This window comes from Zalophus californianus, chromosome 6, assembly GCF_009762305.2.
Source record: "Zalophus californianus isolate mZalCal1 chromosome 6, mZalCal1.pri.v2, whole genome shotgun sequence".
NCBI lineage: Eukaryota > Metazoa > Chordata > Mammalia > Carnivora > Otariidae > Zalophus > Zalophus californianus.
Genome location: NC_045600.1, coordinates 43,739,206 through 43,754,369, shown reverse-complemented (window position 1 = coordinate 43,754,369; position 15,164 = coordinate 43,739,206). Strand labels below are relative to the sequence as shown.

The window sequence follows — 15,164 nt, the reverse complement described above, 5'->3', positions numbered from 1 at the left end:
AATGTGTGTTGAAGCACCCAAATCATGACTGGGAGGTTGGTTGGGTTCTACAGCGCTCTGATGTTCCTACTTTTGGTCCTGTTCTGCAGCACTACCTTAGATTCTCCCTTAATGCAGGTCCTGTTTATAGTGTGCAAGACTTTCTACTCTTGTAATTATTGTCATCCATTGGTGTTGAACACTTGGGTCCTGGATTAAATTGTTTGGTGAGAAAAAGTATGAATATTTTTATTAATTCAACAGCCATCTATTGAGTAGCTTTCATCAGGCATGGGTACTGTGAAGTAAAGTGACAAGGCTGAAATACTCCATTGGAGAGTTAAAGAGAAAGCTCTCTGAGTAAGTAACATTTCAGCCATGAACAGGGGGTGAATGGAGAGAGATTGAGGAAGGGGACATGTCTGATTATATAATGGGCTGTAGTTAGGAGTTCTGATTTTATGCTAAGATCAGGAAAAAGAACTCATGGACTTGGGGATGGTGTGTGTGTGTGTGTGTTAGATGAACTGCTTTCCTTTTGCCTATTGTGTTTTTGTACTTGGAACATAGCATGATTCTTGGCTGGGTTTAATTTCTTCTGTGCTATAATAATTTGTGGGATATGCAAACTTTCATTCTCCTTTTGTGATATTTTTCCCCTTTCCGTTTCTTAAGGCAGCATTGTTACTTGGCTTTCAGTCTCTCAAGCACAGCTTAGACCTCCTGGTTCTCTAAAAAGCCCCAGCCTCTAGCTTTAGACCTGATGTTCCCACATAAGTGGCTTCAGGCTATAGGTCTATGGCCTTATCTGGATGATTGATTGCTTTTGGTCTTACTCCACTGGCTATGGAGAGAACATCTCCTGGGGAAAATCCCACTAGGAAAATTCTTCTAGGAGCAGTGAGATTCCTCTGTTTTTTTCTGCCCCACTTTCAAAAATGTCTTCCATCTCACATAACTGCAGGAATTAAACCATTCTTAATATAGATCACTGCTGCCCTTGCAGAAGAGTATTTCTAGGATTTAAAAGAGATCATTGAACCATTACTCACTGAGTAACTTCTAAGTGTCAGGCACTGGGCTAGGCATTAGGATATAGTAATGAATAAAACTCAGTCTCCATTCTTTTGAAGCTGCTCCTCCATAGGGGGTTATAATAAATAAATTAAATAAATAAATAAATAAATAAATAACCTAGTGTAATTAATGTTACAAAATTTTGTGAAAGGATGGCTAGGGAAGTCCTGGTTTGAAGAGGCTTTACCCACCTCCTCATGTCACCCCAAAGGAAAATAAAATCTAAGTAAAAATGAGATTTGTTAGGCAAATGGTTCCCCAGCTTACCTCCTTCTTCCTCCCAAGACCCTCCTGAATATAAATTCTGGTGCTTCTAGTGCTCTGTGGAGACTTAAAGCCAATACCTAAGACTGTGTCAGGGCTAACCAGTTGCAGAGCGGAGAGAGGAACCTTCTAGGCTGAGGGATGAATAGGCCCAAAGGCCTTGAGATGGAGCAGAGATTGCCTGACTTGACAGAGGAACTAACAAAATGCTTTCATTGCTTCCTGCTGAACAGCACTACTTGGATTCCATGGACTACACAGAGATTTTAAATAGAGGAACATCAGGAATGTACACTGTTGCTTATGTATAGATTTCTAGTAAAAAGTCAAACATTAAGAAGGGACTTGGAATCCATTATGACCAGATATCAAATCTACCCAAGTTTTAATTATGATCAGAATGTGAAGCGTTTGGGGGGATTGCCTCTTTTATATGCTTCAGGAAGTGGGATTCACATAGAAATTGCTGTGGACCATTGGGTTGGTGTTGGTAGAAACCATCATCTGAAATGTCAAAGGGCACTGAAAACAAAGAGAGCTTCTGAGGACAATTGCACAGGGAAAGGAGAACTTGGGACCTTGCCTGGGTTTTGCCATGGCATTTCACTGGGGGAGGCTGTCAGTCCTCACCCTGCGTTTCTTTTACTTCCTTTTATAAGCATGCAGGTCACCATAAAGTAAGTTCATCTAAAGGACTTTTTTGAAGAAATTAAAATTATTTTAAAAATTATGTGTATCTATCAATATGCCTCCCCCCGCACCCCCTGCCGTAAAGAGAGTTTCTTGGTTTTTAGCTTTTATCAGATTTTCATGAGGCCACAGATCCAAAAAAAAGGATAAGTAGTATGGTTTTCTGGTTTCAATATTTATTCAACTTTATGTAGGTCTCTCACAATCCCCATCTCAATTGTGAGATTTGGCAGTTTGCTGCCTTTGTCCTTCTGCTTCTCTTTAGTTGTTCTTCAGTTTATCACGAATGAAGTCATTTCTCATGGCTGAGTAGCCTCTGCCTAGCTTCCCAGGGCCACCACCATGCTTCATACATGCATATGGGCTCAGGGCTTTAAGCATGCTCCAGTGACTTTTTTTCTAGGCCTATTTAAGTGCATGCCTTAACTTGGTAAACTTGAAAGCACTTTTACTTTCTTTCTTTCTTTTTTTTTTTTGAGAGAGAGAGTGAGGGAGAGAGCAGGAGTAGAGGGTAAGGGTAGGGGCAAAGGGATAGAGAGAGAGAAAGAATCTTAAGCAGGCTGCGTGCCTAGCATGGAACCCAACACTGGGCTCTATCTCATGACCCCAAGATCATGACCTGAGCTGAAATCAAGGGTCAGACATTTAACCACTGAGCTACCAAAAAAACCCTTCTTTTTTTCTTATTTAAGCTTCATAATAATACAGTTAAATAGGTAGGGAAAGGCATTCTCACACTCAGTGACTTAGTTCTACAGTAAAGATGGACCTAGATGTAAAATCTAATGGAGTCTGTCTCTTGCTTTCCTTTTTACTGCAGTAGAGGATGTAAATTTGGTTAAGGATGAAGAGTTTGGGGGTGTCGAGGAAGATGAGATGGTGGGAGTGAGCTTATTAAGGAATAAGTGGAAGGTTCTTAGTTGGGTGTTTTTTTTTTCTGAGCAGAGAGGAATAATGAAACCAAATCTATACAAACAGGCCCATTTGATTTAATATGTTTGCTGGTTTGAGATAATTAAATTTCAATCATTGATAGAATAACCAAAGTTGGATACTACATATATCTAGGACTTTTCTGCTGCTGTGCCATCTCAGGCCACCTTAATCTTGTTCCTCTTCCAACTCCTTATCAGTCCTGTGGCCTCACTGTGCCACACTGATGCCTTTTTGGGGGAGCTCCCTCCTGAGAGCCTGTCACAGGGTCTGTGGCCTGATGCACTGCACTGGTTCTGGTAGCTTTGTTTTTTGTTTTCTCCACTGTGTAAATGGAGAACGAGAATCAAGGGAGCAACTTGCCTAAAATGGTTTCACTGCCTCCTCACCTAATCTTATTTCTCCCAAACTAGTGCTTTTCAAAGTGTGGCCCGCTTGCCAGCTTTAGGATGAGTCTGTGATAAGAACAGAAATTAAGGGGTGCCTGGGTGGCTCAGTCAGTTAAGTGTCTGCCTTTGCCTCAGGTCATGATCCCAGGGTCCTGGGATTGAGCTCCGCATCAGGCTCCTTGCTCAATGGGGAACCTGCTTCTCCCTCTCCCTCCGCCTGCCGCTCTGCCTACTTGTGCTTGCTCTCTCTAGCTCTCTGTCAAATAAATAAAATCTTAAAAAAAAAAAAAACAACCACCAGAGATTAAGAAGGGGCGCCTATGTGGTTCAGTTGGTTAAACGTCCAACTCTTGATCTCAGCTCAGGTCTCGATCTGAGGGTCATGAGTTCCAGCCCCACGTTGGGCTCCATGCCAGGTATGGAGACTACTTAAAAAAAAAAAAAACTTTGAAGAACAGAAATTGAGAGTAAGAGTTTTAGAAATTTTACTGGCAATTTGACAGAGTAATTTTATGTGTGCTGAGTTTAATAATAAAGAATTTGGGCTTTTATTTTGTCTTTTTAAATTTTCATCTTTCTAGTAGTTTTATTGTTTTATTGTATTTTACAAAACAACCAGTTCACAATGTATTAAGAAAAAAACCAAACTGGTCCTTAACCACAGACAATTTGAGAAACACTGAATTAGACCGCAGAGACTTTTGAAAATAGGACTTTTGAAAATGATGATATACTATCCACATGCAAACCACTGTCATTTTAGTTTAATGATATCTCTGTCATGCTTTGTAGTTTCAGTGTCTTTAACTCATCTGAAATTCCCCCAAATGATACAGTGACATGGTGAAAATGCCGGAGTGTTTGCTAAGTTTGGCTCTATGCCACCTACAATCCTGGCCAAATGGTTTAAGTCTTTGAGCCCTGGTCTCCTCATCTGTAATAACAACAGCACTCACCTCAGAGAGGTGTTTTTCTGATTAAATGAAAGAATGTATGTAATACACAGAATAGTGTCTGGATCCAACATTGTAAATACAATAAATGTTGGATATTAACGAGCTGCAGTAAACACTATTATAAAATGGAGATCATACTTATTTATCATCATGAGAAAAGTACAGATTAACATGTTATAATTCCCCATTAAACATTTAAGCAATATCACGGACAAGACCTTTTGGCAGATACCAGGATATAATCTTTGTCCTCCAGGAGTTTAGAATCTAGCAGAGGATATTAAATATACACATGGAAGATGTGTGTGGAGTAAAATCAAGGCCATCAGAGGAAAAAATGAAGTAAATAAATTTTTTTGATTCCTCTAAGGAAGCAAGAGGTTTTAAAGAGGACAATGTTTGAGATGAACCTAAAAGGATGGATTGATGTTTTAGAACTTTGAGTGAAATATGACACAGAGAAGTTTCAAATGATCATGATATATTAAGCTAATATTGATTGGATATTAAATCAGACATACTGATGTCAATATGTACAGTATGAGTCCCTCCCCAATTTTTTTTTAAAGATTTTATTTATTTATTTGACAGAGACACAGTGAGAGAGGGAACACAAGCAGGAGGAGTGGGAGAGGGAGAAGCAGGCTTCATGTGGAGCAGGGTGCCCGACGTGGGGCTTGATCCCAGGACCCTGGGATCATGACCCGAGCCAAAGGCAGACACTTAACTGACTGAGCCACCCGGGTGCCCCATCTCCCCAATTTTTATTAAAATATTTACATAGGGGCGCCTGGGTGGCTCAGTCGTTAGGCGTCTGCCTTCGGCTCAGGTCATGATCCCAGGGTCTTGGGATCGAGCCCCACATCGGGCTCCCTGCTCGGCGGGAAGCCTGCTTCTCCCTCTCCCACTCCTCCTGCTTGTGTTCCCTCTCTCACTGTGTCTCTCTCTGTCAAATAAATAAATAAAATCTTTAAAAAAAAAAATTTACATAAAGGCCTAGATGGAGAAATTAAATGATTATTTCTTGGTGGTGAGATTATGGGGAATATTTGTTTCCTTATTTTAATTTTTAAAAAAGTTAAAAAATTTTTTGATATTTAAGATTTTATAAATATGTATATTACCAGAGTAGTTTTAAATTTTTTCTTTTCTTTTCTTTTTTACAAAACTACTTTTTAAAGGGCTGGGTCAAATCAAAGCTGCTAATTTAAGTATAACTTGGTCCAACCTTTACAAAATCATTTTGGCAGTTTGTATTAGTAACTATAAATGTTTGGATACACTTTTACCTAATGATTCCATTTCTGGGTATTTATCTTAAAAAAATCTACATTCAGGAATGTCCTGTGATTTCTTTGTAATGGCAAAGAGAGAAGGGAATAAGTTATGTCTAAGAATAGAGAATTCAGTAAATTTTCCATGTCCACTTAATAAAATTTTATACAGCTGTCAAAATGCTGATGAAGCTTATGAGAAATATGAAAAATACTTAAACATCTGAAAAAACAGGGCCCCAAAACTGTGTGCACTCTATGATAACAACATTGTAAAATAAATATGCATGGGACAAAAAAATCTAAAAGAAAATACACCAGATTCTGAGAGTGGTCATGTTCCTGTGAAGGAATTTTTCTTTATTGTCCTCATGTTCTACAATGCAGTTAAAATTATTTTTACAATGAAAGCAATTATTTTAAAGCCTGGGGATAAAAAGTTTCCTCACTGGCGCTCTGATTTGAAAGTACTAAATTAATTAATAGAGTATTAATTACCTATTCTATATATTCCTTTATAGTTCCTTAAGCTTCTACAGACCACATTTTTTTTAAGATTTTATTTATTTATTCATTCATGAGAGACAGAAGGAGAGAGAGAGAGAGAGAGAGAGAGAGAAGCAGAGGGAGAAGCAGGCTCCCAAGGAGCAGGGAGCCCAATGCGGGACTCGATCCCAGGAACCTGGGATCATGACCTGAGCCGAGAGTAGACGCTTAACCATCTGAGCCACCCAGGCACCCTACAGACCACATTTTGAGATTGTCTCTCTAAAGTTTATCTATGTGCGGTCGTCCTGCCATGATTTGCATAGAAGCGAATGACAGAAGGGACTCTCTCCTTTTACAAATGAGAACTGTGAAATCCAGCCTTCTAAGCTGGTAGCAGAACCAAAATTGGAACCCAAGTCTACGAGGGTATCTAATAGTATTTAATACCATTTGCAGCTCCAGATCCACCCATGAGTCCTAATAAACTGGTCTTGTCTATTGACAACATTGGCGTTGGCTACCTTACCCGCTCGCCTGAGGGTTTGATTCCTTTCCTGGAGCTTTCGCTCTTCACCACTCGGGGGCCCGCAATACTTCACGGTTTTTAAGTCCCTCACTCTTTCCGTCCCCAGCGTCCGAAGTACCGCAGAATACCCGGCAGGAGTCGCTGCACCCCCCGCTCCCCCCGGTACCGCGGCCCCTCCCCTGGCCAACCGTCGATTGGGCCGGCGCGTGACGTCACGCCGTTTTAGCCAAACAAATGGGTTTCGGGGCGAGCGTTGGGCTCCGCCGCGCCGCGCTGGGCGCTCGGTCCGCCTCAGCGGTGGGGAGCGAGCCAGGCCTCCCGCCGCCGCCGCCGCCGCCGCCGCATCGGGGTGTGCAGCCCCGGGCCAGGCCCGGGCCGGGGCAGGAGCGCAGGTGGGTTGGGGCCGCGGTGGGGCGTGGCGTGAGGGCAGCGCGGTCGGGGTCCTGCGGCGGCGGCCACGGTGGCCGCTCCCCGCCCCCTCCCGCCGCCTGCCTGCGCTCCCCGGGCGCGGGGCGGGTGGGGGTGGGGGCGCCGCCCGCGGGTCCCGGGCTCGCGGCGCGCTCGGCGCGTCTGTGGCAGGGGCCCGGCGGCCCGCGCCTCCTCCCGGGCCCGTCTCAGCCAGCGCACTGGCCGGGCGCTGAGCGCCCCCGCGGGCCGAGGAAGGTCGAGCGGGCCGGCAGGCGGCAGCCGGGTCCCGGGTCCGGGCTGAAGCTCAGGAGATCACGGATAGGCCGTGAGGAGGCACTGGACCGGCTCTCTTCAACCTCCGTGACCCGCGGTAGGTGAGGAAGTCGAGCTCTGGGTGGGGGTCGCCTCCCCTGGTCGCGCCCGCCTGGGCTCGGCCACCCTGTCCTTTCCAACCCGGCGCAGGTGAGCTGACGCCTGCCCTTAACCTTCCTTGGGGACTGGGCAGGACGGGGGCTCGGAAGCTTCTCTCGCCTCCGGGCTGGCACAGGTCGACTGCGGGTCGGCCCCAGTCAGCGATGAGGTCATAGTACTTTGGGTCTTCGTGTCTGTGACGTCAAGGGTTTCCAAGAGATGGGCTGTGATGTCACAGCAGGCCCCGGCTTGGACCTTGGCGCGCGGAAGGGCGGGGAAGACCGGGAGGGGAGAAAAAGGAAGTTCAGTCTTCTATCGACGCCTGGAATCGCAGCGGATTTGAATCGAAAGTGGTTCGATATCAGCATTTCACAGTTGTAATAGTTGTCAAGTTCTTTAACATCATTTCAAGCAAGCATTGTTAGTACAGTTCAATATAAGACATATGATTTAGAAAAATCTAAGGAGGTTGGGGGGTTGAGTGTTTAATGTAAATGCCTTTCAGGAAGCTGAACTCAGTTTGATGGTTTGTGATTGGAATTGTTGAAGAAATAGAACCAGTTGGAGTGCTGATAATTCAATTTGCCTTACTCTTTTTTGCTACACAGTCTTGAAATTATATACGGTATCTGCTTGTTTGCATTTTTGTTAAGAGAGTGGTTAGGAAGGGGAAGAGCAGATCTTAAATGAACTTTTTCTGTTGTGGAGGGGCGGGGAGGGAGGTTTGAATTAATCCAGTATTCTTTTTAAATAATAATTACCTAACGATTAATTTATCGAGGTTGTCTTTGTCCTGTGCTATCATGGATAATTGAGGGTTTCCTACGGTTATAACTCATCAAAAAGCCTTTTTCTTGCTTTCCTACTAAGACTGGGCTATGACAATAACATTCCCAGGATGGCTTGTCTGGACAAGTAACTAAAATTTTGTGTGTATTGCTTTCAAATATGAAACTAACAGAATTTCATTAAAGTGCCTTGTCTGTGGATGTTGTTTTTCTTCCAAAGCTTTCAAAATGAGATCAGGCGACACCAGAAAAGAAAAGAAGTGAGTCACTTGCCATTACCCTTTTCAGGTTTTCAGCATATCAGTTTAATTTGTTCTCTCTATAGGATCATTTAAATAGAATCTAGTTTGAAAGGTAGTTGCCTTAAAACTGAAGCATAATTACAATTTAGGGTCTTCAGCAGGAAGCTTGGGTAGGAGTCCTCAGGCCTTCCTCACTGACGTTCATTTGTAATGGTAGTTTTTTGTTGTTAATACTTCATCTCCATTTGCTCTTTAAAAGTGATAAGGGATTGTCTTTTTTGGATTTTGCACCAACATGCTGGTGGAAGTTATGCTGTATACATTAACAAAGGAAATGAAAGCAAAAATTTGCTCTCATTAATTACTGTTGAATTTGACTGGAAGTTCACAAAAGAAGGCTTTCTTATAAATCTCATTTTGATCCTCACTCACGATACCCTGGAAATTTGGCAGCGTTGTGTGTACTACTGAAAGTTTTTTTTTTTCTTTTAAGATATTAGGAATTATGTGTTAACAATGTTGATCGAAGGCTCAAGACAAAATTTGAGCCTTTGGATCCTCAAGACTGATAGTTAACAGAGTTAAGGTGAAACTGAGGATAGTGAGGGTGTTAGCCTACTCTTTTTTTTTTTTTTTTTAAAGATTTTATTTATTTGACAGAGAGAGACAGCGAGAGAGGGAATACAAGCAGGGGGAGTGGGAGAGGGAGAAGCAGGCTCCCCACTGAGCAGGGAGCCTGATGCAGGGCTTGATCCCAGGACCCTGGGACCATGACCTGAGCTTCCGAAGGCAGACACTTAATGACTGAGCCACCCAGGAGCCCCTGTTAGCCTACTCTTAAGATGAAAGGATCATGGAAAGATACTATGTAATGAAATTGAAGGAGGTTCAGAAGGACACTTGCATATGTCTTTTCCAAGTAACCTTTCTGGGGCAGGCTATGTGGCTCTGTGTAAATTAAGTGTACTTGTGTATGTGGGAAGAGATGAAAGTTAAACTAAATGTGAGTTGAAAGACATATAATAGTAATAATAATAATAATAATAATAATAAAATCGCCCCTGCTTGGCATGCTTTTTTCCCCTCTATTGTGTTTAGTAGTTACGAATTTTTTTCCTAATGGAAAATGAGATAATAGGTGGAGAATAATGTCTTCAGTGTATTCTGATGTGATTGAGGGACAATGACAGATTTTAAAAAAGCCAGCTTATGTATACAGTTGTATAACTATTTAACAAGCCATAACTCTTCTGAAACATTTTTACCGCTTGTTTCTACCTTTTGCAGGATGTTTTTCTACCCAGGCCTTGAAGTTTCGAGTCTGGTAGCTTTTACTTATAAATGGGAATTTATTTGAAATCGGGTTTATTATTATTTTAAAATGTCATGTTATCTTCTTCAGTTACTGCATTTGAAAGGACGAAATCATTCATTAGTGACTATAGCATCTTTTGGACAGGTAAAGCAAATATGAAGAATGAAAGTGCTATATTTTGTGAATTTTCCAAATTATTTGGATATGTTTATTGGATCAATTCTGTGAACACATAGAATTTAAATTTCTATGCAAAATTCCTACTTTATTTTTTGAATTTAAACTTATGCTCAGTCAGTTTAATTTGGAGTTTTGATATTCTAGTAAGCCTTAATCTTGTTTCAACATTTGTTAGAGGAGAACATACTAATCGTTAGAGACATCATTTAGTGTTACCTTCCAAAATTTGCAGCTGTTTAGAACCAGATACTTGAGGGACGCTACTGTGGTATAATGAATGCCTTCCTTGTTAAGTCATGTGTGACAAAGGCAAAATTCAGCAAGTGCATAATCTACAGTCCTTTGGAAGCAACAAGAAAGAACAGATTAATTCCAAATGCATTTAGGTTATCTGGAAATTGAATTCTTGTCATTCTTTATCTTTGTATAATTTAACTTTAGTTGATGTTTATGGTATTTTGAAGCTGATGAACGTACTATATTATCTAGGAGAGTATTAATGATTAAAATGTAGGTGTTTCTTAACATTAGCTGAAAGAGTTTATCAACCTATCATTTCCAACTCCATCTTCTAGTTAGCTCTCCACAGAGGAGCCTCCAGATCTTCTCCTTTTAAATATTCAACTTCACGGGGCGCCTGGGTGGCTCAGTCGTTAAGCGTCTGCCTTCGGCTCAGGTCATGATCCCAGGGTCCTGGGATCGAGCCCCGCATCGGGCTCCCTGCTCTACGGGAAGCCTGCTTCTCCTTCTCCCACTCCCCCTGCTTGTGTTCCCTCTCGTGCTGTGTCTCTTTCTGTCAAATAAATAAAATCTTAAAAAAATAATAAAAAATAAATATTCAACTTCAGAATCTAGCACATACATTCCTGTCCTCAGGATAATGTAGGTATAAATATGAAACTAAGCATTAATATGTGTGATTAGATATTATTATAAGGCATGGGTTTCATTCATCCGACAGACGTTTTTTGAATACCTCTATACCAGGTACTCAGCCAGGGACTGTGACGTGCAGGTGAATTGTCCTTGCTGCAAGGATCCTTGACCTTTGTGTTAATAATCCCTTGCCATGGAGGGCCATGGGTTTGAGGACCCAGAATTGGACAAAGAGGGTGAGCCATTTATGTTATGCCAGATTTGCCAGAGGTCTCATCTCAAGGTCAGTTTAAGGAGGTATTTAGAAACTCAGGTGAAAAGAATGGGGAACAGATTATCATATAGGCAAAGGGTCCAGACTCCACAGATTTTGATTATTCTAAAATGAACGGAGCTTAGTGAGTGAGCACTTAACTTTGAGTCAAGAACAAGCGCTCAGAGCCAAAACTAGTCTGTGTAGGCAGTCTAAAATTAGAGCTAGAGTGAAGAGGTAGAATCCAGACATCCCACTCTGAGGTATGTATGTATGTTCCCTTTCTTCTCTGAGGATGCTCCTTTATTTTTTAATTTTTTTTAAAGATTTTATTTATTTGACAGAGAGAGACACAGTGAGAGAGGGAACACAAGCAGGGGGAGTGGGAGAGGGAGAAGCAGGCTTCCCGCGGAGCAGGGACCCAGGACCCTGGGACCATGACCTGAGCCGAAGGCAGACGCTTAACCGACTGAGCCACCCAGGCGCCCTGTTCCTTTTTTAATTATTTTCATTCCTTTTCTTGACAGACCTGCAAAATATGTGAGCCTCTCACTGCCTTCATTTCCACTTTATTTTTATTTTTTAAAAGATCTTATTTATTTATTAGAGTGAGCGAGCGGGAGGGCACAAGCAGGGGGAGTGGTGGGGGAAAGGGAGAAGCAGGCTCCCCGCTGAGTAGGGAGCCCGACCACCCCTGGGATCAAGACCTGAGCCGAAGGCAGACACTTAACTACTGAACCACCAGGCATCCCTTCCCTGACATTTTATTATGAAAAATTTTAATCACAGAAAAGTTACAAGAATTGTTTGTTGAACAATTGAATACCTTAGTACCGACAAATGTAGATTCTATATAATTCATATTTTGCCATATGTACTTAGTTATCCATCCATCCTACACTCCGTCTCTCTTCCTCTATCCTTTCATCAATCCATCTTCTATTTAGTTGTATTTTTACCCCCAAATGCTTCAGTGTGCCCATCATGAACTATTTGTTTACTTGTTTTTTGTTTTTTTAAGAGTAAGAGTGCACGAGCGGTTGGGGGGGTGGTGCAGGCAGAGGAAGAGAGTGAGAATCTTAAGCCCCACTCAAGGCTGATCTCAAGACCCTGAGATCATGACCTTAGCTCAAATCAAGAGTCAGATGCTTAACTAAGCCACCCAGGCGCCCCTGTTTACTTGTTTTTAAGGTAAAATTTATATACAGTAAAGTGTACAAATCTTATGTATACCATAGCCTAACCTTGGACAAGTTCATACATCTTTGTAACCTATAACCCTGTCAAGATATTAAACATTACTATCACTAGAGAAAGTTCCTTCATGTACCTTCCAAGTCAATTTGATTAACTTTATAATCTTCTGCAGTCTTACTTCCACCAGTTTCTTCTGAAACTACCTGTTCCAAGGTCCTACTTTGTTAGCACATTTGAGTAGCATTGTGCTAGGTGTTCAGAATATAAAGAAATGAAGAACACAGCTTCTATTTTCTTTAAGCTTACAGTTCATTTTGGGTTTTAGTTAGGTGTTGGTGTCTGAAAAGAGAAAAGTAAATGTTATATGAATTCAGAGAAGGCAACTGGGTCTGCCAGAGAAAGCTTCCTAGGTATGGGTCTTGATTTGGGCCTTAATTTTAGAATCCAGAGAAGAGTTGGGGTTTTTTTTTTTTTTATTTAAATCGACTGTATGATTTTGAAGTTAGAAGTTATTGTATTAAGGAACAGTAGCAGGGGGCATGGGTCAGCCTGGTGATGGGTATTAAGGAGGGCACGTATTGCATGGAGCACTGGGTGTTATATGCAAACAATGAATCATGGAACAGTACATCAAAAACTGATGATGTACTGTAGTACTGTATGGTGACAACATTACATTAAAAAAAAAAAAGGAATAGTAGCAGACAAGTGTGGTTGGGACCCAATTTTGGAGTGAGTATAAACATTATTTTGTACCCAATGATAAGTTTTGAAGAAGGAAGTATGTAAAAAAACAGATGAGGGGCGCCTGGGTGCCTCAGTCGGTTAAGGCATCTTCCTTCAGCTCAGGTCATGATCCCAGGGCCCCTGCTCAGTGGGAAGTCTGCTTCTCCCTCTTTCTCTGCCTGCTCTCCCTCTGCTGTGCTCTCTCTCTCTCTTTCTCAAATGAATAAATAAAAATCTTTAAAAAAAAACATTAAATTTTTATCTTGTTTGTTATCTCTGGTATTTGTGTAGATGACTTCATTTTTTGAGTTCTCTCCTTTCTTGGTTCTTTGTCTGTCTGGTTTCTCAGCTATGCTGGCATTTCTTTCTCTTCCAGATTTAAATTATTGAAAGCTTTGTCTGGACTGTTTATTGTGTTCTTTGTTATCTGACCCTTAGCTGTTAGGGCTTCTCAATTATAATTCTTTCCAGGTCATACATCTGTATCCATAAGCTGTTAACTCTTATTAGGTTTCTGACTGCTAATAGGATGCTGCTTTTTGTATGTCCCTGTTTACTTTGTACTTGTTCAGGAGTCTGTAGCAAGAGCATTTGTTTTAAGTAGTTGTAGCAAATGGGATTTATTGAGAAAGAAAGATGTAACCCTGGGCTGATTGAATAGACTAGAGAGAGCTTCTAGGAATAAACCCCAGAATGACACTGCAGAATTTGCCTGCTCAGGGAGCTACTGCCATCAGGGACCATGTTGTTGAATCAGAAAGCTGCTGCCACCATACCTGACAGAAGTTTAACTTCCTAAAAAAAAAAAGGTAGTTTAAGTTCCTTGGGCATAGCTATCATTATATGTTATTTTTTTGTCCTACATATCTTATGCAGGTATGTCTGCTTAGCCACACTTAGGTCAAATGTAAAACCTTAGTTTCAAGGGCATCTGGAAAATGTAGTTTTTAGTTGTTCAGTCTTTATAAAACAGGAAATCTATGTGAGAATGGATTGGAGTAAGTACTGAGTGATACTCAGTTTGTGAAAAAGTAAACTCATTTTCCCCAGATTCCCTCAGTGTAACAGTCAAGTCTTTCAAAATTTTGCTGTTTCTGTGCAAAGACCATGGGTATTGTCCTAGTTTCCTGAGATAGGAACTATTGAAATCAGTTGTACCATTTAGATTTTATGTTCTGGGTATAACAAAACCAATTCAAATTTACTAGCTCACAATACTGTAAAGTCCAAAGGTGAAGCTTGGTAAACTGTACTTATGTGATCAGAATCTCATTTTTCTCTTTTTTCCTTTATTTAATGAGCTCTGCTTCTGATGTGTTTGTCCCTTTTTGGTCCCAGCATGTTTGTCAGCAGCTCAAGGTCTAGGTCCTCATGCCAACAAATCCAGAGGGGAGGGATGAGTGCTTCAGTAGAAGCTGTAGGGCAGGGCTCTTGACCTTTGTTCCTTCCTCTACTCCTTTGGCAGTCTGAAGCCTATAGGACTCCTTTCATGGGTTATGTTTATTTTATTTTATTTTTAAAAAACTGTTAAGAGTAACAGTATTTCACCGGTGGCCCTCAAGGCTGGCCAACCTCATCCCAACTTGTGGAGGGGGTGGGGCACCAGTGGCCTTCCACTCATTCTACACCTCTCCTGTGACTTCACCATGCCAGCCTGGAGTCAAGCTTAACAGGGTCATCTTTCCATGTTCCCTTGGCTGTGGTTTTGCTGGATAGTAGGTAGGGACAGTGGGAATCTTGTTCCTGTGCATCACTATTAGGTGGTGAGACATTTGGCTACCTTAAGAGAGTCCTAGTTACTCCCGCGATTTACCCAGACTTCATTGAATTTCTTCACTTTGACATTTAGAGCACTGGCCAGAAATCACATCATGTCAACACCCGCCTAGGGCCTTCACAACTATTTTTAAATAAAGTACATGGGTCTAACAGAGACGTTCATATTAAAATACCATTATCAAAATATTTTTTAAAAATTGTAAGAGAGTATGTGCTTCTTTGTTAAATAATAAGATTTAGTATGGCTCTAATAATTTCCAAGTAGTGATGAACATTGTCACTCTTTGTGTCTGCAACCAATGGTAATGTGATAGGAAACTATGTGATTTCTGCGGGTAACAGAGTGGTGTTACTAATATTGTGGTCTGTTGACTGGACTCACAAAAGAAGGAGATGCTAAATTTCAGTTAAA

General features: G+C 41.5%; 2 protein-coding genes across 13 annotated transcripts in view; one reads left to right on the top strand and one right to left on the bottom strand.

The window, feature by feature from the left end:
- DLGAP5 (DLG associated protein 5) overlaps positions 1-6,727 on the bottom strand; it is a 109,348-nt gene extending 102,621 nt beyond the window's left edge. For all 3 annotated transcript variants that reach the window (XM_027570370.1, XM_027570372.1, XM_027570369.1), the window contains exon 1: positions 6,578-6,727. The gene's annotated coding sequence lies outside the window, so the exon portion shown is untranslated. The remainder of the gene's footprint in view (positions 1-6,577) is intronic.
- Positions 6,728-6,828: 101 nt separating this feature from the next.
- Positions 6,829-15,164, top strand: part of FBXO34 (F-box protein 34) — a 78,447-nt gene continuing 70,111 nt past the window's right edge. For 5 of the 10 annotated variants that reach the window (XM_027568886.2, XM_027568885.2, XM_027568887.2 and 2 more), the window contains exon 1: positions 6,836-6,969. The gene's annotated coding sequence lies outside the window, so the exon portion shown is untranslated. Of the gene's footprint in view, positions 6,970-7,069; positions 7,356-7,694; positions 7,817-15,164 lie in introns of those variants that run through there. The other 5 variants (XM_027568890.2, XM_027568882.2, XM_027568884.2 and 2 more) reach the window with 5 other exon arrangements.